Genomic DNA, 27,289 nt, shown 5'->3' on the forward strand with positions numbered 1-27,289 from the left:
GGCCATGGACATGGTACCTGTGTTTGGCAGGTGTGCTACTGACAGTATCAGGTACTAGGCCAGACTGGGTACTATCCTCAGAGGTGGACAGATGCACACTGGACCCAGGTCACTGCTGAGACTGTCCAGAGCCATGTGTGCATGGTCTTCTAGGATGGTCTATGGACAGCCCACCCCCAACATTGCTGGGGCTGGCACTGGCACTTCGGGAGTGGCTGTGGCTTGAGGGACGTCCGGGGTGACTGCCAGCTGCTGATGTTGCTGGCATACGTCCACATCGATGCCTCAACCATCCCACACTGTCCTGACACATGGACATGACATTGCGGAGGACATCTAATGTCTCACCCCAACGTCTATCAGTGACCTCAGTGTAATTACAGATGGCACCTGCTAGGTCATGGATACTGTCACTTATTATGTGCCCTTTGCGCCCTTATTCCCTGTCTGGTGTACTGTTCCATATGTGCCTGTGCCTCCATGACAGCCTGGAACATGCATGAGGTTGTAAGACCTGTGGCATGTCTGCCAGGGGCATGATGAGCAACAGTGCTCCAATGAGAACCCCTGGACATCTGCCTATGTGGTACACTTCCAGACATCTGTGTATGGCTGCTGTGTCAGGATGCATGTGCCATAGATACCACACTGTCCTGGCCAATGCCGACTGTACACTGTCCTTCAGCTAAGGGCATTGGAGATGGATGTATTGGCAGTATGACTGTGTGCATGGATGGGTGGAAACTTGTGTTCTGTCGATTGGTGGCCCAAAGACAGACCCTGGCAATCATGCCTGTGCCTCAACACACCTATCCTCATCATCACTATTTTGCTCAGTGACATCATGTTCCTTGCTGCAGTGAACCAGCCCAACCTCAGCACCTGTTAGAGAAAGACAGACAGAAAGCACACTTTACGACCTGTACATGATGTCGGAGCACATGCACACATGCACACATGCACACATGCACACATGCACACATGAACACATGCACACATGCACACATGAACACATAAACACATGCACACATGAACACACACACACACACACACACACACACACACACACACACACACACACACACACACACACACACACACCACCAGCAATCCAGAACATACTCAATAGCAGTTGATGGTGGGGGTAAAGTATTACAAGCCAAACAGTCATATCACACGTGTCAGCATGCAGGACATGTGCTGCTCAACAGCATGCAGTGTGGGTGTAGACAGCCCTTGCTAATAACAGTATACATGGCTCTGATGCATGTGCGTTGCTGTTCAGTGATTGGCCTCACCCTGAAACGCATTGTGTACATGGACACAACATTGCTGTGCAAGTATTGAACACTCTGCAATGTCCTGTGCACCATCACTCACAGGTATACATACCATGGCTGCATGTGTATCTGTGTGTCACATAGATATCCATTTCAGATTAGAGCATCTGTGTCTTTAGCAGATAATTGTGGACACAGGTGTAGCACATGCATGCTATGTATACACACAGGATGAGTGGTGCATGTATACCTGATGGAATACCATTGCTCAACACAGCCATTGTACAGTGGTTATGGTAAGTGTAGGACATATTATGTACATGCCAGTGCCAGCCATGACATGGCATGCTACAACACATCTGCAACATTAAACATCATACATACCCAATGGGTGTCATGTGACCTATACACTGCATAGCATTACAAGACATATATATGTCACTTTGTACAAATGGTGATGGCTATGCATATTGTGTATAGGTGCATATGTTTGCACACACACAACAGTGAGGTGCATAGCAATGAATGCTATGTGTAGTGCTGTGGTTATTGTAACTGGATGGGGTGTAGTACCATGAGCCATCATCATGCAGCATCATGTGGTCACTCAAGGCTACTAATGTGTGCCAGACCAGCACCTAGCATGCTGTACCTGAACTTCAGTACCATGGCTACATTCGCCATTTCACAACCAGTTGTTACATGGGTTTGTAAGGTGCCTAATAGGGAGCAATGCCTAACATGAATGTGTTATGTGTTGCAGAGTGTCGCACAGCCCCATGATAGGCCTCTACCCCTCAGGTATATTATGTGTGCTGTGTGGATGACATTTGGGATACTGGAGTGTGATCTTACAGCGGGTGTCTGAATATGCCATGTGTAGCATATTAACGTATACTGCTTATGACAATGTTGTGTAAGTTGTGCGCATGTGTATTGACTTTGCCTATCCAATGTCCACTGCAGTTTTGCCACAATTGTGTGGGATGCTCTGTGTATTGCATGTGGTTGAGGCAGCTACACACATTACTGGGATGTGCATAGTCTCACAGCAAACATGCACAACATGCATTATGCATAGATGTGTTATGTGTACATGTTCTACACCTCACCTATGACATGCACATATATCATGCAATATTAAATGTAGAACACCCTCACTAGCATGGGTCTGCTGCCTTGCTGTCACACCAGAGTGACCTACAAGGATATGAGACAGTTTGTCAGTGGCAACAACTGTGGAATTGTGGCATTGCTACTGTGGGTTTGCAATCTTACAGTAGTACAACGGTGACAGTCACAGGCCTACAGATTATGTTCCAAATTATCAGAATTGCACAACACCAGGCTCCACATCTTCTAACTACACAGTACACATCTCACATATGCATGATCTACCAATAGAGGGAACAGTAGTCTACAGATATGCCATGTTACCTGCATGCTCCATGTCAACTTGCTGGGTGGCTCCGACCTCCATGATGATACATGTTTGCTGTTGTTGTTGGCCAGAAGGCACAAGGTTGAGGAACAGCTCCTCCACTCTGGTGAGGGGGGGATGGATGGCTACCCCACCACCTGTGGCAAGCTGTTGTCTATGGACATCAGACGCACGTTGCCATACATGTCTAAGTAAATCACTGCAGTGATGGCGTACCTGCTCATATGGCTGGTTATGCATGCTGATGTCATTTACCTGACGGACAACATCTTGCCACAGTGCAGTCCGCTCATGCTGGTCCTGGCTGGTTCTTGAGAACAGCAGGGCGTAGTGCTGAACCAGACTGGTTGTGATCTGCTCATCCTTGGCTGGGCTATATGTCGGATTGCGATGGTGAGCCATGACCCTGGAAGACAATGAAACAATATGTGTGAGCAAGTCATGAGTCACACTTAACATTGTAAAGTACAGATATCACTGAACTGCCATATATAGCAACCTATTGGCTGTCAGAGGGTACACACTTTCAATACCGCATATCACTGCTCATACCACAACTGCCTGACAGTGCCTGGCAAGCTCTATATATCAAACCATGTTCTGCACAGCAACAAAGAGAAACCAGTATGTAAGACTATACAACAGTACATGTCACACTGTATGTGACACAATGCACTACCTAGCCACAGGAGGTATATATCAAGCTAATGCATAATGAAATATGTCATCCATCGCAATGATTGTACAGTCCAGTTACAGTATTACCAGTATACCACACTAGTTGTTGGTGGCAAACCCCTGCCTAACATATGTGCACATTCGTTAGTATAGGTGGCATATTGCTGTACTAGACTATACATGTTGCTAGATACGCACTTATATCCTGTAATAAACATATGACTGAGGGCATGTTACAGGCATACTCACACACACATCACACATATATACAAGACACAAAGGTATGGCAACCCAGATGAGCTTTCCCTGTGTACCATACAGTACTGTGTGTCAGTACTTACATAACATTATGCCTGAGGTATGTAATCTGTGAGGACTACAGGGAACACACATAACAGTGTTTCCAAGCAATGTGGACATACAACATACTGTGCTGTTTAGGCATACAGCTTCAGGTAGTACTACAGTTCATACGGGATTTGGATTCACCAGCAATACCAATCAATAAGCATACATGTACTGCTTTAGCCTACAATGGCACACCCCAGTCCACACCAAAGGACTACGTCAGACCATATGCCATACTGCTTTTTCTGCCTAGCAATAGCATACACATCTTTTGCTGGGATCAGAGCTAGGACACAAAATAGCATGAAAGAAACAGTTTCCTACTAAGCTATCACACATTTACAGAACCTTGACACATTCACCAACACATTCACCATCACACTCAGTCAACCTCACATAGCAATTATTGCAACAAGTACATGTGGGTGTGTATCGGTTCATAGGTAGGTAAAAGGCTATTGGCCCTAGGGCCTATAGAAGCCAGGCCATATGCTACCCTGGTCTTTGACACACATGTAATCTAATTTTACGTGCCCCTGTCCAGCAGAGCCATAGAGGTGATTCCTGGTGTGTATTTCCTATCTCCCATCCAATCATCAGGATTATTCATGACGACTGCTAACGAGGAGCTTGGTTTGCTATTGATAGGTGGTTTGTTCCAAAGTATGGGATGTCTCTGAGATAAGAATCTATCCCTCCAGCATGTTCTGTCTATTGAGATGACAAGGTTTAGGTCCCTAGAGCGTGTAGCTGGTGGGGATTGTGATCTGTTTACATGGAACATGTCCAGCAGCTCTGGGTTTGACATAGCTTTGTATGTTAGGCAGAAGACATCTCTGGGTGGGCGGTATACAACACAGTCTAGCTGTGGTTTTGTGAGACAGTCTGAATAGGGCATCTGTTTGAGGCCAGTATTACTCTTTGTGAGGTATGTCTGTGGCTTTTCCAGTTGCTGTAGATGTCTTGTGAGGTACATACCACATGGGGTATTGTACTCTATAATGGGTTTTATGTGTTATGAATAGAGGGGAACACTGACCTATATTTACCTGGATGACACACCTTTTGTGATGAGGTGTGCCACGTAGACAGATTACATGACTAGTGCCTGTGATTATCAAAGGGGAGACTACTGTCCACCTGTGTCCCATGGTCTCTTATCACACATTCGGTGTTAAGTAGACTACTACCTATGTGGTAGTTCATGGGTACGGAGGTTTTGCCAGAAGGGATGCCAATGCAGTTTCAACATTGAGCTTGAGTCCATGGCTTTGTCACCAGGCATCTGTCGCCATAAATATGACCCTCTCTCTCTCTCTCTCTCTATATATATATATATATATATATATATATATATATATATATATATATATATACACACACATACATATTAACACCCATTGGTGTACATATAGATATACATATAGGCACATAAACAGTCCACCTTTCATGGTGGGAATATCAATTATGCGAAGGTTGTGAGGTATACAGTTATGTAATAATATTGCACAGTGTTGTGCGGAATGCATTGAATGTGTTCTCAGGCCATGTAGCTTTGGCAGGCCTCACTGGCTGCAACACTGCAAACCTGACAAATCATACCCATAGCGTTTAACCACCACGTCATATACCAGCACTGTATGCTGTCTTGTTTGCCACACACTACAACCTAATAGAAATATGCACATAACAACCTTCACCAACATATATATGTCCACCCTTCACAAACAGTTGCAGTATGCCTCTTGCTCTATGCACATGTACAGATGCTAATATATCTGACACAGACTGATCTCTCCGTATGCGTGTGCCATAAACACACAAGGTCTACACAGTTGTAAGTCCGTGGACCTCACGGCTGACCTTTTGGGCCTTGCTGCAACATGAACAGGTGTCACACGTGAGCACACAGTAATATTAGAGGGTGTATATATAGCTGCAAATGCTAGATTAGCATACTAGCCTGGTACAGCTGTTGCCAATGCTAAGCTGCACGTTAATATGACTATCATGTGTTACTCTGTCACATCCATGTTTATATAACTGTATGCGCTACTCCTCAAACAGACATTGTACACACTACTGTACAGAACACAGATAACATGGATCAGATGTTTGACATTTAATGCTGAACTACATATGTCACAGTCATATCCAATTGCACACAGCTACACACTGATTTCTCCATGGCAGTAGTTATGGAGGGCATCTCTGCATTGATACGTACTGCTGACACATATGGATGATTCAAAGTATGTAGACTACTCTTGAAAAACATCTACTACATGCCAGTAAATACATATCTGTTACATACCTTTCCTTTGTATGTGTTTGTATTTGTCAGTTCCGTGTGTTTTGTATTTGTTTTTTTTATTTTTTTTTTAATATAACTGTTTTTTTTTAATATTTTTTTATATCTTTTTTTATATCTTTTTATTTTTTTTTTCTGTTGCTGTTGCTCTTGTTGTAGATGTTGGTGTCTCTCTGTCTGTCTGTCTCTCTCTCTCTCTCTCTCTCTCTTGCTCACTCTCTCTCTCTCTCTCTCTCTCTCTCTCTCTCTCTCCGTAGCTGCAATGAAATGATTGCATGTGTGGACAGCAAGTACAGCCTGCTTTTATAGGTGTCTGCACATGTGCATGTGATGGCCTTTGCACCACATGGTGGCCACCATTTGGTAATTGCATGCAGCCTGCTGTGTGGTAATTGCAGTACTCACTGTCATAGCAACCCAATGCTATAAATTGCTAAGTCAGGTAGGCATAGCCCTTTCAGCTTTTCAAAGTGGGGCTCATGCTTGCTTGCTGTGGACACCGTTGTGTAAGTCAGAAGGTTGGTATACTTCTTATATCTGAAACTAGGGGTGTAGCCAGTGATTTGAATGTTGTACTCAGACCTGAATGTTGCCACTTCCAGTACACAGTTGTCAGTGTAGAATTGTACTCACCCCTACAAATGTTAACACAAGATACATGGGAGTATGAAGTTTCTTTTCTACTTATACAATTAACTGCCATACATAAGTAGTTATTGAGATGTATTCATTTGGCACATGAACTGTTTGTGAGCTGTTATACTGTAATATTAATGTACTCACTTCTGCACTGTTTCTGCTTTTTTATTGTTGACATTAGCACAGGATGCTCAAGAAAACTGGAGAATTCCAGTACTGAGTATGCCTACCTACATCCTTGGTGGACCCTGAACACACAGGTATTTTGTACATTTGGGTGGGGATTGTCCTGCTATGATACTGTGTGGGGGTTGTAAAGTGCTGCTGTAACATCATTTACTGCTAGAATGGCTGGTTCTCTTATCACAGTCATGTAATGCAATTCCACAACAACTGCTGGTAAAGTTCCACAGAACAGGTTTTGTGTTATGGCATTGCTATCTTTCCTTTACATTCACTCACTCTGATGCTTGATATATCTATTTCAGCAACAACTTGCTGTATATCTACTGTGGCTTAGTGGTACTTCATGCAGTCTAGTGTGTCCAGGGTCCGGGGTTCAAGACTTACAGAGGTGTTTTATTTTGCTGCTGAGCAGAACAAGGGCCCTCACATGCAGGGTGACTAAGGCACTTTTAAGCAGTTGTATGCGGGTTTGCATGGGTTTGCACGAAGCTTAGCAATACTTAGCAGACACTCACGCAAACCCACTAACTACTGCTTAAAAGTGCTTACTCCCGCTAACCCCCACTACAACCAGTTATGGCAAGTATTCCCGCCTATGGAGCTTAAATATGCCTCATTTCCCACACTTATTTGTGATTGGCCGGTTTGGAAAATTCTCAGCTCAAAGCACACCTGCTTAGCACTGGGTAAACTTTCATTAATATGTATATGTGTGTTGAGAGTGCATGAATATCAAAAGCTGTCATGGCTTAGTGGTTCAGTACTGTGATTATGGTGCACAGTATCCCGGGTTTGAGGCCTGTCATTGCTTTTTATTTTACTACTGGCCAGACCAGCTAGGAGGTCTGGTTGTGTTTAGCTGACTTTGGTCAACTTTGCCCAATGTTGCTCTACATTGCTCGACGTTGCCCGACGTTGCTCTAGTTAGCGTGGTGCGCAGCTACACGCAAACATGTTTTGTTTGCACTAGTTGGCGCATTGCGCAGCTCCACACAAAGCCATTGCACTAGTTAAAGCAGTGCTAAGCTAGGAGCAATTATACTTAAATGTGCTTAATACTGGTAAACTTTGCTTAGCAGTGCTTCACATTGCTTAAGATACGTTACTTATGCATTCATCAGTATGCATAACCAATTCACCTTCTTATATATATATAAAATATCATTCACTACTACATAGGCCATTTCAATCCTTTTTACTAAAATTTAAAAGATAAATGTCAGGAATTATTTTTCTATACAGATTTCCCACAGAAAATTGAAAGGGGAGTGGTGGGACTCGAACCGGGAATGCCTCCTCTTTGTGTGAAGTCTCTATCACTACACTATTGCTATTTGGATTAATTTGCATATAAGTAGTTTATTATCCTCTTCGATGTGTAAACTGCTAACTGTAGCTAAGCAATGATCAAACCCACGCAAACACGCGCAAATACGGGCAGCTATTTTGGGTATAATAAAAAAAAAACTTAAGAGTTTTACATTTTATAATTGTACAGGGGTTTAGAATGTGGGGGTGTGCAGTGTTGTGTATGTACACATTTGAGCGGACTCGCTCATGTCATTTACATTACACGATTGTGGGACTTGCAGGGGCATGGATTTTTGGACTGCTCGGCAGTCCAACATGCCCTCTGCACTCGTGCATGCTCCATGTTAGCCTTAGAGTTGAGTCAGCATGCCCTCATGAATATGCATGGCGTGCTGACATCATCCTTTTAGGCTGCAGTTTCTGTGTAAGACTTATTTAGTCTTACATGGAGGATTAGTGAATCACGGGGTGTATGTTTTCCAGAAACAACAAAGCAGCTTTATTTCATCTGCTTTCATATTCCATTGTTCCTCACTTACATTTTTACCCACAAATCCTATTCCTAACACAGAGGTTTCTTTCAGCAAAAAAAGATACTCCTCCTGTCTTTACTATATCACCCAGACCTTTACTTTTTTCTTTATTTAAAGTAATGCCTTTCATGCTTAAACATTGATTCATATAACATATAACTTTTTGCATCAATACTTTGCCACACTCAGTAGCATATCATCTGCATAACTGAACATAACTGGAATTTTTATCCTTTCATTAGTATTATAAGTAGCACCTTTCATAAGCAAATTTACATCTCTGACTAATACATTCATAACTACTGCAAACAATATGCTACTCAAAGGACATACTTGATGTATGCCATTCTTTGTATCTATTTTTTGCTTAACCACCCATTCACCAAATTTTTACTTTAATTTTATTATATGCAGAACAACAAACATCTTTAGTTTTCTTACATAATTTCCACAAAAGTTCACATTGTACTTCATCAAGTACTTTATTAAATCTCCTATCATGATTTTGGTCTTATCAGCCCTGTTTATAATATCATCTGCAATTTCCCTTACAATGAATGATAATTCCTGATATCCTTTTTCTAAAAAAAAAAAAAAAAAAAAAAAAAATATATATATATATATATATATATATATATATATATATATATATGTCTTCCATAATACTTTTCATTTTACTTTCCATTCTCTTCTGAATTATTTTCATAAAAATCTTATAATCTGCATTGTTCAATACTATTGGTCTCCAATGTTCAATTGTATTTTATCTTCCTTTTTCCATACAAATTTAAGTACATCACCGCATAAATCTTTATAGATAAAATCATCATTTAACCACTCATTAATAACTTTTAAGATGCATTTCTTTTCTGTCAGTTTGTAAAAGTCTTATAAAGTTGATATCCTACTCCCTTTGATCCTGAAACTGGCTGTAAATTAATTTGAGTACGTTATCTAATTCATATAAGGAAATCTCATTTTCCAATTATTTATTTTCTGGTTCTGTCAATTTTTTAACATGCAATACTTTCTTTATATCTTGAAACATTTTCTTTACATAATTTATTATGATATTTATAAATTGTTGCTGAAATCTTCTTACCTCTCCCCTATCATTTTTCATTTCTCTCATTATACTAGTCTTCTCTTTAACTATGCTACACAAATAAGATGATACCTCTTCTATTTCACCTTGTGAGAAATATCTTTGCTTAAATAATAAATATTTAATTTTCTCTTCATTTTTTTCATAAATTCTTTGTTCTATCACATATTTTCTAATGTTTCTTTCCAAGCCATTCTAAAAACATTTTTTTATATTTTTCTTTAAAACCTAGATACCAATCAGATCGATGTTATAACACACTCTAGAGATGTGATCTTTCCATAATCACATACTTATTTTATTTTTTTCATTCCATAATTTCTCATTTATTATTTTTATTAATTTTCTCAATCTGATATATACTCAATATTTTCTTGTATTTCTAACCATATGGCTGAGCAATCTGAAAATCATGTTCCAAGTATCTATCCCTTAGCTTTATTTAAACCTTGTGATATAATAAAATAATTTATTTCCATCTTATACACGCCTTGACTATCCACAAATTATTGTTCCAACTCTTTTAATTGCCACATTTTATAACTTCAAAAATTTTCTTAACATCATTGCCTCTTTTCTTCTTTTTTCCTTCAAATCACAATTAAAATGTCCTGTTAATATTATAGTCATATTAATTACTACATAATCCAGGAATTTATGAAATAAATGTTCCCTTTCTTTTCTTATAACATACGCACACAATGCTAAAATTTTATATACCTGATTATGCCATCTGAGATCTACTATAGTTAATCTTCCCATCATTTCCAGCATTATGTTCAATATTTTCAGTGACTTTCTGCAAAGTACTGTTATGCCTGAACACAGAACTTTTCCTAGTTTCCATATTGTATCTCCTCCATAAAGTTTCTTCCTTTGTAATCTCTCTTCTTGTGACAAAAATCTTACACCCTCCAATATTAAATTGTCAAAATCACACTTATTAAACCAATTTAGGAAGCGTATTTTTCTACTTATATTATTTTCATACTATTTACTTTTACTGAATGCACTCTAAAGTTGCAATTATGTCTATGTTGTAACTTACCAGAAATTTTGTACATTTTAAGTACTTATCTCATTTGTATTATCAATTTCCTTTCTTTTTTGCTTTTATGCTTATCCCATTGAACTTTTGTTCTCTCTTACTCTTTTGCTAATAAAATTCTTTTTTTTTTTACTATTTTCCAATTTATATATTCCTCATCTCTTATTTCAGAACCTTCTTCTATATTATCTTCTGTTTCCTTTTTCTCCTTATCCTTATCTTTATTTTTACCCTGATCTTGCTTCTCTACTTCCTCTTTATCTTTCATTGTGACTGTTTCTTTCTCCACATACTATATTTTCTAAAGCCACAGTAGTGCTCTACTTCCTCTTTATCTTTCATTGTGACTATTTCTTTCTCCACATACTATCTTTTCTACAGCCACGGTGGTGCAGCGGTTAGCATTGTCACCTCACAGCAAGAGGTTTTCCCATTTAATTCTCGGCTGGAGCTCCTTCTGTGTGGAGTCTGCATGTCCTCCCCGCGGTCAAGTGACATTTAAAGACATGCAGGTAGGTGCATGCATGAATGGGTGTGCCTCCTTTGAAGGTTGGGAGTCGGGCTGGCAACTCGGCACCATAAAAAATCCACTGCCAGTTATTAGCGGACCAGAGTTCCACTGCGGTGACCCCTAACCGGGAAAAGCTGAAAGACATTAGTTTATCTTTTCTCTTGCTTTCTTCTTCTTCATTCTTTTTCTCTAGATTACAATTCATCCATAAATGCCTATTTTTTTAATTTATAACATTTCAATTCGCAGTTTTTTTTTTTTGCATCATGACCTCATTCCCCATAGATATAACATTCTCTCTTATCAAAGTTACTTATCAAATGATCATCTTTCCCACACAAAAACATGTTTTTGCTGTCCCTGATATTTTACAACACCTCTGTTACCCTTTACATTTATCATACTAAGGATATGAAGAATTTTTTCTTTCTCCTTTTTCAGTACAATTATTTATTTATATTTATTTATTCCAGTTTGGTGACCGGGGTGGTCCACTGGGCTCGAGAGCATTTTTTCAGTGGAGGCCCGGGGAGAAAAGCTCCACAATACAAAGTTACAATATAATAGTCCCATCCATAACTCTGTAATCCTCTGTTATCATATAGTTTGCTAATTGCTATAACTTCTTTATAAAGTTTTCTTAAATGCCTGTTTAAAGTCTCTTTTTCAACTTCAGTTCGAAACTGAACATGTATTTATTGTTATGTTTCTCTGTGAAATTCTTTAACCACATAAGAATTCTATGGATTACAGTTCTTTTTCTTCTCATACCCCCAAAAAACTTTCCAGAAAAAAAGTTTCAAAAGTTATGTCACAAAGTGTCTTTTTATGAATAAGAATAGAAGCTCGTACCTCATGAGCCTTCACTTCCAGTGGGACCATTAAATTATCCCAAATATCATACCTGTACATTTCTTTTTCTTCTTTTCTATGAATTCTCACCATGAATTACCTTTGATTGTGGACATTTCCTTTCCTCTATTCATCTCTTATCACTTTGCCTACAGTGTCCTTAACAGTCTGGGCATATGATTTCTTTTACTGGCAATCTTATTTTAAAATGGCAATAACAAAAGTCCAAAATGGGAGTAAACAAACACAGCTCTCTTGATAATAAAAGAACAAAACTTTTATTCAGGTACAAACTAGTGAGCCCTTTCATACCTCCTGGCACTTCTTCAGACAAAACAAACACTGCAAAAATCTCAATAAAAAGGGTTGCCTCACCCACATTATTTCATAGCAACCAATCATATATTCTCAGCAATTAAAATTCACCTGCTGACAATTGTCAACAAATATATGAAAATATATGACTGGTTGCTATGAAATAATGTGGGTGAGGCAACCCTTTTTATTGGGATTTTTGCAGTGTTTGTATTGTCTGAAGAAGTGCCAGGAGGCAAGAAAGCGCTCACTAGTTTGTACCTGAATAAAAGTTTTGTCTTTTATTATCAGGAGAGCCGTGTTTGTTTACTCCCATTTTGGACTTTTGTTATTGCATTTTACTTTTTTGGGAGAACTTCATTCCCAGCTGCTTTTGGATTTGTGTTTTGTTATTTTAAAATGGCCTCTGATTCCTCTGATTGGATGTTGTCCATAATTTCAACCCATGAAACATCTTTTCCACTCACCATCTCACTCTACAACAACAATTCACCCAAAATATCATCTCTTAACCCTCCTAACTGGAGGGATGTAATAATGCATCCATCATTGTTTTGAATGTTTGCTTCCAATGAAACAAACAAATAATCACGTAGAGCCTCAAACACTATACCTGCATTCACCTCTGTGCTATCTGCCATCTTGGATCTCCTTGAGTGCTGTTCTGTCAGCCACCACTACACTAGGATCAAAATAAGCACTCTCCTAGTGAGTAGGGTAAGATCCTGGATCCCCTGGCCAAATTTCCTCTAGTAGTATAAGTACCTGTATTCCCTGAAAAGAGTCTACTAGTCTAGTGGAACTAACACAGTCAAAAAAGGAAAAGAAAGGAGAGAGGGAAATACACAATTTCACTGGTGGCAAAATTCTAACATACAGACAAGGTTATCAAGAACATACACACATACTACATTCACCACACACATAGAGCCTTTAAACTCTAAAAGCACTCAACAAAAGCAACACCACATATACATCTATACCCAGTGGAGCTCAAAGAGCAAATGACTCCTGTCATAGAAGATTCCATTGTAAGATATACAGATGCCCTGCTCATCAAACTGAACAAGAAGAACATAAAAGTTAGTTGTTTATCTGGATCCAGAATCCACCAAGTTTTGCATGCACTCAAATCAATACACCACAGGTAGCAGAATGATTCTATCACAGCCCATGTGAGCGTTATTGACAGATATATTTCCTTGTATTATATGAGCATGTATAGGTATGTGGCTTACAATGAGCATCATTCTACCTTCACCAAGTATGATACTACAGTAAAACAAAGGATGATTAACATTAATAACTGGCTTAGTTTCTGGTGTCTTTCTAAGGGTATTCAATATTTGTCAACATGGGAGGACATGGTTAACAAACCACGTTGCTTTGCAAAGGATGGCCTGCACTTGGCTACCCTAGGCTTACAAATATTGGCTAAAACTTTATCCTCACCCTTAGAACCTTTTATAGGCAATGCAGAATTGAGAAACCTACTGACATAACAAATAAAACCTGAAGTTGTTACTGCTCCATGCTAGGAGCCTAAACAAAAAATTCTATGTTATACAAACTTTCCTCATTCGGGAGAATATAGACATCTGTGCCATTACTGAGACATGGTTTATGTTTGCAGAAAGTACTCTGCCAATGCAAGGCTTCAGTGCCTTTCACACATTTAGATGATCGGCTGCACAGACATGGATAAAAAGGTGCAGAAGCCCCAGTCTATATTAGCAGCAAGCATATCTGTAGGTTGGTTAAACAGGAGAAGTTCCTGGAATTTATCAAATGTGTGAATTACCATAGACAAAGACCAATACCATATCCTATCAAGTTATAGATCTCTCTGTATGTCCCTAGAATCCCATAGCTCATACCTAGACCTACTGAAGACACTCATCACTGAACCTAATACCCTATTCATGAAAGACTTTAATTATCCATGTATACACTGGGAAACAAACACTGCCTCATACTCGCAGGCACAATGATTTCCAGAGTTCATTAACTCATTACATTCAAGTGATGCCTCCAGGTGCATCTGCAGTTAACTCCTACTGATGCCTCTAGGAGACAAATACTGCATGTTTGCATTTGCATCAATAGTTCCAAAACCATGCTATGTACAAGGTTTTAAAAGATTTCATTTTAAAGTTTAGACGATGGCCAAGTTGACTGCATTAATACTGGATCTCTGTCTAGTGAAGGCAAATAGATATTAGCTGTTGTTTTATGATATTAATTTATATAGATATACTGTTCACATCTTTCTAAATATCTCAACAGCCAAGTAACACAGTCATAAATCCTTAGCCTGATTTGAAAGCTCTCAGCGAGATGAATAAAATGCTGCTGACAGTATGTATGTAACTTGAGTGGTTACTGAGATATAAGTTATTTACAAAATATTATAAATGTAATAGTTACTGTGTTTACTGTGATTTATAAAATTTGGTTTAAGACCTAGAACCTAAAGAATACTGCCACTATAAAAATAGTTTATGCTGAAGAGTTTGGCATTTGTATTTCTTTAGTAACCTCTATGGTTTCAGAGATATGAACATTTGAAATGTGAGCACATAATTTAGTTCTGTCAAAAGGCTTAGGCTCCACCCATTGGAAGTTATACTGCAAACTTCCTTAGCTCCATTGAATGAATGAGTTAACACAAATACCATTGACCAGATAATGCACACATACACCAGAGGTTCAACCATACTGGACCTGGTATTTGCCAATATGGAAGAATGCTGCACATCCCCCTTCCCAGTGTCATGTCATCACTGGTAAGGTCATAACACAAAATTGTCTCCTTTGAAGTAAAAATCATCTTGGAAACCCTAGCAAACCCTGTAACAGCTAAGAACTATTCCAAAGTAAACTCCATCCTATTAAGTTTGTCAAAATTCAATGCCCTTTCCCACACCAAGTTCACTGCCACCTATGTGGAATTGTTCAAATAAACCCTGTACAACCATGCACCTGCTACAAATAAGCCCAAAACAAACCCTAAAGAAAAACCACACTGGGGAATCCTAACCTGAATAGGGTATACAACAAAAAAAAAATGTCATGGCTAAAATCAGGAATAGCAACTCCCATAACAATAGGAGCTCTCTAATTAAACTAAACAGGAAACTAGGAGGAGTAATTAAGCCCAACAAGACCAATTATGAGGTCAATATAAACTCACAGGCTAAAGTCAACCACAAGACCTTCTATAACTAGGTTGAATCCTCAAAGTCAGCACACATCAGTGTGCCGAACTGGTGGTCAAAGATGCAGCCATCACAGAGCAGAGCAACATAATGAATTTGCTAGCTGAAAAATTCAGCGCAAACTACATCCCCACTCCCCCCTGCCTCCCCTTATGAAATACCTACTAGTATCACCCCCCAAACTATTAACAGTGAGAAGGTTCTGGTGGCATTTGCTAAAGCCAAAATCTCAGCCTCCTTGAGACCTAACAATATCCTGAGTTGCCTCCTAAATAACTTGAAACATGACCTATAAAGATCACTTGAATCACATTTCAACTATGACCTCAAAACAGGATTTGTACTGTGAGAATGGAGGACTGCAGTGATTATCCCACTTCACAAGGGTAGACCATCAAACAACCCCAAAAACTACATGTAAAACAGAGTGTGTGCTGTGTCTTTAAGAAGCATTTCAAAATGAGGGCATGTGCATATAAATAGAGAGTACATGCAGGCAGCAGTGCCATTTTGAGAGAACAGCCAGAGTGTTAGCATGTATGCATGCAGTAGTTAGTCTGTTTATAAGTTTATTTAAGTTTAAGCTACTAAGCCTCAATCCTGATGTGTTTGTATATAATAAAGCTGCTTGAACCGAACCCACAACTGTTCATCTGTTTTATCCTGACCGGGTGAGTGACATGGTGTCAGAACCAGGATAGAGAGTACAACTTCTTCAAGCCATGCGGTGCAGAGTTAACAGTGAAGGTACATTAAGAAGGTTGGTTGATACAGTGCTCAAATGATTAAAAAAAGGCCAGAAACAAACTTCAGGTAACCAAAACTTACATAAATGATTTATTTTGTAAAGAAAATGATACGAAGCATTTGGGAAGTACAAAATGCATTATTAGTTGAACGAGTAGTACAAAATGCATTATTAATCAAACGAAAGACACAAAATGCATTATTGATTAAATGAAAGATTCAAAACCATGATATGTGATAGAATGATCAGAAATACTTATGTGGGTGCTCAGAGTTACTTTCAATTTGCATAATGAGCATGTTAAAAGCAAAACAAGCACAAAAAAGTATAATGAGCATAATAAGAGGTCAAATAAACATAACGAGAACAATAAAAGGGCAAAATAAGCATAAAAAAGCAAGGCAACTGCATGTCTTTTTAGTAAACGACCATGTTTTCACGAGCTAAAATTTTGCACTGACCAAAGCTATTCAAAGCATAACTAGAGTTGTTTGAAGTATTTCAGAGTGTGCAAAGTGTGTGCTCTATTACAGTACAATTATTTTGAAGAGTTTACTTTGTGCAAAGTACAGTTATTTTGCAAAGTCCAGTCAGAATACAGTCATTTTGAAATGTTGCTTGTGCTGTGTACATTTTATTCACAAAGTGCAGTCATTTCAGAGTGTTTCTTACACTCTACAGAGTTATTTCTCAAAGTACAGCCATTTTGAGAAGTTTGTTGTGCTGTGTACAGTTCATTCACAAAGTGAAGTCATTTTGAAGTGTTTGTTACACTGAATAAGGAGTGGGTTCACAAAGTATATTGGTTTCAAAGTATTCTTGTGCTATAGACTTATTTCACAAAGTACAGTTATTTTGAAGAGTCTCTTGTGCTATTGGGCATCATTACAAGTTCTGGCATAAATTTCTGCCATATATCTGTGTATATTCATAAATAATTCCAAGGGTCTTTATTACTGTTTGTTGATATGGCACAGGCATTTTGCAGACCCAGTCCACTTGTGTTTGATCATAATATTGCAGAGATGGGGAGAGTATTTGAGCAGGAATATGATATTTTCATACAAGCAGGTTTTCTGATAAAGATGCACATACGAGGACATTTATTTTACTTAACTTAGCAGGGTCAGAAGCCAATTAGAGAGAGCATTCATTTGTGTATGCACCAGCAGTATATGCAGGAGAAGGGGAAAACTGCCAAATTGTTGTACCAGCTAAATCAAGGGAGGACCCTGAGTGCTTGAAACATAAATTTAGAGAAATGTATAACGCACAGACAAATGTTATGTTGGAGAGGCACCTATTTTATACAAGAGACCAAAAGCCAGGAGAAACTTTTGCAGCTTATATTACTGACTTGAGAAACAAGGCTAAAATGTGCAGGTTTGGTGATTTGAAAGACAAGTTGACAAAAGACAAGATTGTATGTGGTGTTAATAATGCTACAGTGGGGAAGATTTTGCTTCGTGACAGTGATTTAACGTTGAGTAAGGCTACAGAGATTTGGCAGATACATGAGCTTACAGAAAGGCATACAAATATGCTTGCAAGTGATAAGGCCATAGTTTCAGCAGCCTCTAGAGAAAACATAGACTGCATGCAGCACATGGCTAGAAGAAACAAGCCTAACCACATGGCAGCTGCACCCCCTGCAGGATTTCCAGGGAGAACCCGCAACCTTTTAGCGAGTTCTAAAACTAGCTCAGTAAACTGGACATGCTCAGTACAGCATAAGGGTGAATCAGCAAAACTTAAGTCAAATCTTATTGCTAACTGTCATAATTGTGGTGCCAATCATAAATCTAAAGGAGAGAAGTTAGACCCAGAGGTCAATCCAGTGATCAGACCAGTGAGAAAAGTTCTGATAGCTATGCAGGACAAAGTCAAAGTCCAGTTAGATAAAGTAGTGCAACAATATGTGATTTGTCCAGTCACAGAACCAACTGAATGGGAATATTCCATAGTAGTTGCTCATAAGAAAAGCTCAGATGAAATCAGAATATGTCTTGACCCAAGAGACTTAAACAAAGCATTAAAGAGGCCCCATCATCCTATGTGTACAGATGAGGAGGTTGCTACCCCCATGCCAAATGCCACTGCTTTTTCTGTCCTAGATGCAAAGAGCTCATTTTGGCAAGTAATGCTTGATCGCAAATCTTCACTACTGACTACATTCAGCACCCCATTTGGTGGATACAGATTTCTCAGAATGCCTTTTGGAATAAATTCTACATTGAAGTCTTTCAGCATGCAATGGAGCATTTTTTTTCAGGTTATCTATGTGCTATAATAGTTGATGATTTAATAGTTGGAGGTAATGGCAAAGCAGAGCATTCTGGACAGAGCGTGTGAAGTGAATTTAAAGCTCAAGCTTCTGAAATGTAAATTCAGGCTACCAGAAGTTACTTATGTAGGTCATTTATTTACCAGTAAAGGCTTATGACCAGATCCTTCCAGACAAACAGCCATTCTTGAAATGCCAGCTCCAGACAATGACCAAGCCATACAGCATTTTCTTGGTATGGTTAACTATTTGTGCAAGTTTATACCAGACTTCAGTGAATTATCAGCGCCTTTAAGAGAGCTGACACACAAAAATGTTGCCTGGTCATGGTTAGAACAACACCAGAGAGCATTCAATGACCTTAAACAAAAAATTGCCAGTCCCCCTATGTTAAGATACTATGATGTCCACAAACCAGTAATTCTTTCCTGTGATGCTTCAGAGTTCGGTCCTGGTGCAGTTATTCTTCAAGAGGGCAGACCAGTAGCTTATGCATCTAGAACTCTTACCCACATTAAGATGCAGTATGCTCAAATTGAGAAGGAACTTTTGGCAATTGTGTTCGCATGTTCGAAGTTCCATGACTATAGTTATGGCAGAGCTATCCAGATCGAGACTGATCATCAACCCCTAGTCACTATTTTAAAGAAGCCTACGCATACAGCTCCAGCAAAATTCCAAAGGATGATGCTCAGATTACAAATGTACAACTTCAACATGGTCTATACAAAAGGCAAACATCTTTATCTGGCTGATACCTTATCCAAATCACCCATAAATACCACAGAAAGCTTGATGCAAGGAATTTTGACTTCATTGTCATGGAGGTGTGTAATTTTTCTACCACAAGACTTGATGAGCTAAGAAATCATACAAAGACTGATCCAGTTTTGTAAAAGCTCAACCATTGAATCAATGTCGGATGGCCATCAAAGCAAACATGTATACCAATGGAAGTGCAACCTTATTTTCCTTACAGAGATAAGGTGTTGATGGAAGATGGTATCATTTTTCAAAGTTCCTAAAGTTATCATTCCTACTTCCTTACAACATGAGTACATTCAGATTTTGCATCGTGGACACCCAGGTTCCAAAGCTATCAAAAGAAAGACACAAGGACTAGTATGTTGGCCTTCTCTGTTGAAAGACATTGATAAAGTGCTTTCATCTTGTTCAGTATGCAATAGTACTAAACAGCATTTGCAAAAAGAGCCACTTCAGCTAAGCCAGATTCCTGAAATACCTTGGTCAAGAGTAGCCACTGACATATTTGAATGGAGCAATCAGAATTACTTAGTGTTGATAGACTCTTATTCAAACTGGTTTGAGATCGATCTGCTACCTAACCTAATGTCTAGTACTGCTATTACTAAGGTGAATCATCACTTCTCAGTCCGTGGATATCCATACAAAGTTTATTTCTGACAACGGCTCCCAGTTTACCGTTCAGTTATTTCAGAAATTTGCAAAAGAGTGGGACTTTATCCATATTACTAGCAGTCTGGAATACCCCTGGTCAAATTTCCTGGCTGAGAATGCAGTACAAAGTGCAAAACAATTACTAGAGAGGTCAAAGTGTGACAATACTCATATCTTCTTGAATTTGCTTAATCTCAGAAATATACCCCATGACAACTTACTTGGCTCGCCTGTTTAGAGACTTCTATCTACAAGGAAAACAGATAGAGTCTTACAAACAATGAAAAATAAAAGGCAGCTGTTGCAAGACAAAAGCGACGCTTGGTAGATGGTAAATCCTTTATAAGCAGAAAACTCCAAATCCAGAAAAATACAGACAATATTCATTCAAGATAAAACAGTGCAAGCAAACACAGCAGTATTAAGTGCTTTCGTCTGGTAGATGACTTCCTCAGAATACAAAATACTGAAATTAGCACCTGTTTACATTGCTTACCCAATCACAAATAAACTGACATCATTTCCCCCATTAACAAGGCTGCAAATACTTAATACAAGCCAAATATAAAACAATAGTACATATAAAAAGTTTAAAATATCCCTAACAGTATACATGATTAAATGAAAAATATAGATTTTAATTTCAACAGAGAAGATAAAGAAATTCTATCATTTAACCCAGGAGCATGATAAGCATCAAGCCTGATTTACTCATTTAAGGGTCCCCCATGAGGTCCCAGATCTACCTGTTCCAATATAAAGAGCAGGAAGGAATGGGTAGGTTCACTAACCAAATGTTTATATAGTGCATTCTTTTCATTTTTATTTCTGATATCATATAAATGTTGATAAATCCTTAACCTTAGCGCATTCTTAGTTTTACCTACATAGAAACTTGCACAGAATCTACACAAGGCCAAATACACAACCCCTTTAGTGTAACAGTACATCCTTTTTGAACTGGAAATATATCCAAAGTTTTTGAGCTTGATTTTTTCTCTGTCCATAACATAAGGGCATTGGGCACACCTCCCACACTTAAAAGTACCACCATTGTGGGTGTCACATTTTTGCCTTTCAAACAGTCCTTTAAGGGAAGTGTCTCTTTTGTAAACCACTTTCGGTTCAATACCAAATTTCCCTGATAATTCAGGGTCAACATCAAATATTTTCCAATATTTGGAAATAATGTTTTTAATGTAATAAAAATCGGATGTGTAAGTAAGAGTAAGCACCCGTCCAAAATTTAAAGGTTTACAATCATTATGACTTTTGGTAGACACCTGCCCTTGTAGTGCAAGAAAATGACCATTCATTCTTTTAGTCTTAACTTCATTAAAAATATCTATGACAAAGGTTTCAGGGTACCCCCTCTTACAAAACATGTTTTTTAATATTTCACATTCACTAAGAAAAGACTTCTATCTACACAAACCAGAACAACCTTTCCTATCAGTTCCAATTTGTTGGAACCTAATGCTAAAAACACCAGAGCAATCAAATCCCAACTATTTAAAAAGTGTTACTTTCAGAAGTCCAGCTATGATAAAATGAGCAGATTTCTTCATCCATTGAAAGAAGGAGAGATAGCGAGGATGAAAATGGTAAAAGGTTTTGATCGAATTGGTCAAGTGAGAGGTATATGTGCTGAGCCAAGATCCTACTTAGTGGAATCTGTGGGTATAGAATTCAGAAGAAATCGCAGGCATCTTCATCCAGTGTCTAAATCAATGTTGCAGCATCATACCTCTGATGCAGACTCTAGATCTCAGAGCAACCCAGACGATGTTCCTGTTGAAGGACATGTCTCAGTACCTATTCCCATTCCTGATGATGTCCCAGATGTCCCTGAAGTTGAACATTCATTAAAGACAATCCCTATTGCTAAACCTAGTTCTAATTTTTATGTCACATGATCAGGTCATATTTCTAGACGTAGTGTAAAATACTCAGCGACCTGGACACGATTGTTTTATTTGTATTTAGTTCTGTATGATTGCATGTCAAAGAATTAGAGCTATATAATTGCATGTCAAATGATCATTTCTGTACAATTGCATGTCAATGAATGTTGTCATTTTCAGTGCATGACTTATTTCTCAAAGAGGGAGGATGTAGAACAGTGTGTGTACTGTGTCTTTCAGAAGTATTTCAAAGTGAGGGCACTTGCATAAAAATAGAGACCACGTGCAGGCAACAATGCCGTTTTGAGAGAACAGTGAGAGTGTTAACATGTATGAGTGCAATAGTCAGTCTGTTTATAAGTTACAATAATCAGTCTGTTTATAAGTTTATTTAAGTTTAAGCTACTAAGCCTCAATCCTGATGTGTTTGTGTATAATAAAGCTGCATGATCTGAACCCGTTCGTCTGTTTTATCCTGACCAGATGAGCAACACTACAGACCTATTAGTTTGTCTAGTTTGATATGCAAAGCCATGGAATGAATTATCAAGGAAATAATCAACAAAGACATAGGAAACCTTCAGGCACTGGACCCAACCCAGTCTGGCTTTGTTAAGGGAAAGTCATACCTACCCAGTTTGGCTTTGTTAAGGGAATGTCATGCCTACCCAGTCTGGCTTTGTTAAGGGAAAGTCATACCTACCCAGTCTGGCTTTGTTAAGGGAAAGTCATACCTACCCAGTTTGGCTTTGTTAAGGGAAAGTCATACCTACCCAGTCTGGCTTTGTTAAGGGAAAGTCATACCTACCCAGTCTGGCTTTGTTAAGGGAAAGTCATACCTACCCAGTCTGGCTTTGTTAAGGGAAAGTCATACCTACCCAGTCTGGCTTTGTTAAGGGAAAGTCATGGCTACTAAACCTGGTGAACTTCTTTAAGAAAGTCAGCAAGGCAATGGATGAGGGAAAAACAGTACATACTGACTACTTGAAATTGGCTAAGGTTTTTGATACAATATACCATTTGGGAATAGTTGAAAAACTCACCAAATTGTGCATAACCCCCTACATAACTCAGTGGATTGCTTGCTGGCTCACAGACAGAATCCAGGAAGTCAGGATTTGTGATACAACCTGCACTAAGAGAACAGTTACCACTGGTTTACCTTAGGACTCCATGCTTGGAGTGCTCCTATTTGTCATCTAATTCTAAGAGGTAAAGGCTAATGTCAAGGGCCTTTGGCTGACCAACTTCACAGATGAATACAAATTGGGAACTGTCATAGTTTCTCCCATGATGCAAACATCTTACAAGAGGGTCTAACACAAACAAATGACCAGTGACAAAGTCATGGATTAAAATGCAATGCCAAGAAATGCTTTATAGTGCCTTTTTGGAAAACTGCCACCCAGACGAATTACTCCATTGATAAGATAACCCTAAGAGTTGACTGGAAGTCAGGGATCTGGGAACATACATAGCCAATATTTGGGTCCTTGAACAACATGTGGCCAAAGTAATAAGAAAATAATTCTATGTCACCCAACTTATAAGAAAGGGAATGACATTCATTTTCAAGGAAGTTGTTGTTCCACTTTGTTTGGTCGTTATGAGACCCATCATTGAGTATAATGCCCTGTTTGGCATGTACCTGACTAGACATATGCAACAGTTGACTGCTATAAAGATTTCTCACCAGGAAAACCCAGGGTATAAACAGATTGTTCTATACAGATTAACTTAAACCTTATTTCTATACTTGGTCTCCTACAGGATAATGAGAGGTGATCTATGCCTGGCATGCAAGGCATCTTTGGGTACTCCTCTGGTGGACCTTTTGCACATCAAAAAATGAACAGCATCAAAACCACTTGATCCAAGGATTTAAACTGTACTTGTGACCTAACTAAGATGTGCTAGTAAGACAGATATGTGTCTTACAGGATACCCACACTTGGAAAGGGTACCTCATCCATGTGAAGCAAAGTCCATCCCTAACCCTATTTAAGCTTAACATTCAATGGATGGGAAATCAGAAATTCAGAGGCAGAAGCAATAAACAGTGCAATTAAAGTTATACACATCAAATATGATGGATTGTTATTTTTACATGGTTGAAAAACTTTAGACTCTTTGTATTCAGTTATTAAACAATTCTTGCAAAGTACAGTGTTATATCGTTTTACACATTTCAAATACAGTAGCAGGTTTACATTAGGTTTTATCAGTTTACATGGGTTGCAAAACATTTTGGCTATAAGAAATTGTGTTTCAAAGGTTTAAGACTGAATTCCTTTGAAAAAACAATCTCAAATGGAAGCGAGTTAAGAAAATTGAGATTAAAAAAACAGGCCTAGTCTTAGGCCTAGAAGGAGAACACAGGAGTCAGAAGAGTTAAATGGTGAAGGAAAACAGTTCAGAGACTGTAAACATTTTTAAACTTTCAAACCTTTTAAAGAGTTTAACTATTAACTTAGACTAAGAGGACTTGCTTGAAATAACAATCATATGAGTACAATACTTTGCACTGCTGTGTTTTGTTGCCATAATATAACAGAATTTTCTATAATAACACATTAAGACTTACCCTCCCATTAAGGCTTTTAGGTCACAGCTGAAAACACATTTATTTTAGTATTCTTGAATTGGTAAGTCTATGTGTTATGTGTTGCCTCTCATTACTGCCTGAAAAGCTGTTTTTTTAATATATTCATATAGGGTTAGTAAATACCTTATTTTTTGAAATTTTTTTTAGTACAAAGCCAAATTACTGACTGATAGTCATAGATGGTCTAGTAGGCACATATGTTGCTGCATCTAGATTACTAATGTCTTCAGTGCTACTAAGTCCAACTAATCAACCACCTAGCCAACTGAGATGTGATTTTAATATTTCAGAAGACGTCAAACACTGAGATCTTGCTATAGTAAAACAGAAATGTTTTTCAAGTGATAACTATAAACTGATAAGAGCATGACTCTCCTGTGTGCAGCAAAGTAAATGCTACTTCCTCACCTCATAAACACTATCAAACTAGAGTTGTGTAAGTTGAACTTATCATAACAGTAGATGTTCAAATGATCACTGTTGCAGTAGCCTTAGCTATATAGGTTATTTTGTGCCAAGGATATAACAGCTAGCCAGCTGCCAAAGCTTCAGGTACCTTCCATATGTCCAAACTATCATGCAGGTTGAGCTGAGTTGAGCTGACAAAAAGACAAGTTTGGGTGCAAAGCCCTATATAGAGCTTTCCTGTAAGCAGAAATAGGGAGGCTAAGCCCTGAAAGAACTATGTCAACAACAATAAAACATAAATGTCAATAAAACATAAATGTCCACCCACACACTGGCATAAAAAACACACCAAAAACCAAGAGGAATGGAGGGATACAGGGTGGGAGTAGCTACTGCAGCAGTAATCATTTGAACATCTACAGTTATGGTAAGTTTGCGTATACAACTGTACTATGCTTATCATATGGATCACTGCAGCATTAGTCTTAGCTATAAGGGTAAATTATCATAGCTAACTATATTTGGGAGGTGGAAGGAGAATAGTCCAGTAACCCATGGAGAATGACCCTAGCAAAGCTTGATCTGGACTAGAGAAGGAATCAATTTTTGATTTTCTAGTAGCAGGCTTTCTAGCCTCCATTAGTACCCACTGCATATCTTCAGTAAACAGGTGCCTAAAAGGAATTAAGACCTTTTCATCCAAGCAGTAAATTGAAAATGATTGATGTTAGAGTGTATCAAACACCCCAGTCCTTGTGTGAATCAATCCAGTCTATGAAGAAGCTTGTGGTGATTGCCCTTTGCGATTTTTGAAAGATGGGAGAACCACAGTTGCCTAGGCCAGAAGGGAGTCACCTCAATGATCAACAAAATCTTGCAAGTTGATTGTTCAAAGAGGAGGCAAAAAAGTCTACTTGAGGAACTCCCCACAGAAGGATTAAATGTTGGAAGACCCCCCCCCCATCTGGTTTCCATTCGTGAGGGTCTTCTCCAGTCCTGCTCAGCTTGTCTGCCACACAAGTTTGCTCTGACAGAATGTAGGATGCTGTAGAGTGAGATTCTGCTGTGAAGCTATATCCCAAGCTAACATGTCTAGTCTTGAAGGGGGTATGACCAGGTTCCCCCTTGTTATTGATGTACCACACAACTATGGTATTGTCTGAAACCACTTTGAACAGGTCCTGGGGACCAAAGATAGTTCAGAGAATTGATTGCCTTGGTCAGAACAAGCATCTCCTAGATATTTATATACTTGCATTTGTCATTGGTGTCCCACAACCCTGCACTTTTATGCCTCCTGAAACTGTTCCCCAATCAAAGGCCAAAGATTCTGTGGTGACTGACTGCAATGGAACTGGAAGGGAGAAGGGGAGATCTGGATGTATCTCTTGTCTCTACCAAAAGGTTTCTCTTCTGACAATCCCCAGTAGCAGGATTTGAAAAAAATAAAGGCTGTTGATGCTGGGACAAAAGGGACTTCAGATGCCATTGTATCTTTCTCACGTGGAGTCTTGCCAGGCATATCATGAGAATCATAGATGCCGTGAGAACCAAAATCCTGAGGTATTCCCTCACAGTGTTCAAAATCTGAGTAGATCACCTTAGAAACAGATCTAAATAAAATCTTTTATTTTTTCCTGTGGAACAAAATCTCTTTAAACTGAGGTGTCTTGTTGACATCCCAGGAACACACTCCTGTGTGTGGGAGTCAAGAAAGACTTTTGACTGTTATCTCACCAAAAAGAGACTTGTGACACTTTGTAAAAGACTGCAAAGATAAGCAAGTCATCCAAATATAGAAAAACATGGATACCCTGTAGCCTGCAATGAGCTATAACTGGACCTAGCCACTTTGTGAAGACTGTCAGTGCAGTGGATAGTCCAAAGGTGAGGTAGAGAACTAATAAATGTGATCCAGTTATACAAAACCTTAAGCAACATCTGAAGTCTTGATGAATAGGGATAAGATAATAAACAGCTAATAAGTTTAGTGTTACTCAGAAAACTTGAAAGAGAAAGACAGGCAACAGGTTGTGAAGTGACATTGTTTTGATTTAGGTCACTATCACAGATTTAGGAAAGAAAGATCCAGAACTGATCTCAATGCATTTTCTTTCTTTGGCACTACAGACATCTTTGAATAAA

The sequence above is a fragment of the Protopterus annectens genome, chromosome 12.part0 (genome assembly GCF_019279795.1).
Source record: "Protopterus annectens isolate FY-2018-M chromosome 12.part0, PAN1.0, whole genome shotgun sequence".
NCBI lineage: Eukaryota > Metazoa > Chordata > Ceratodontiformes > Protopteridae > Protopterus > Protopterus annectens.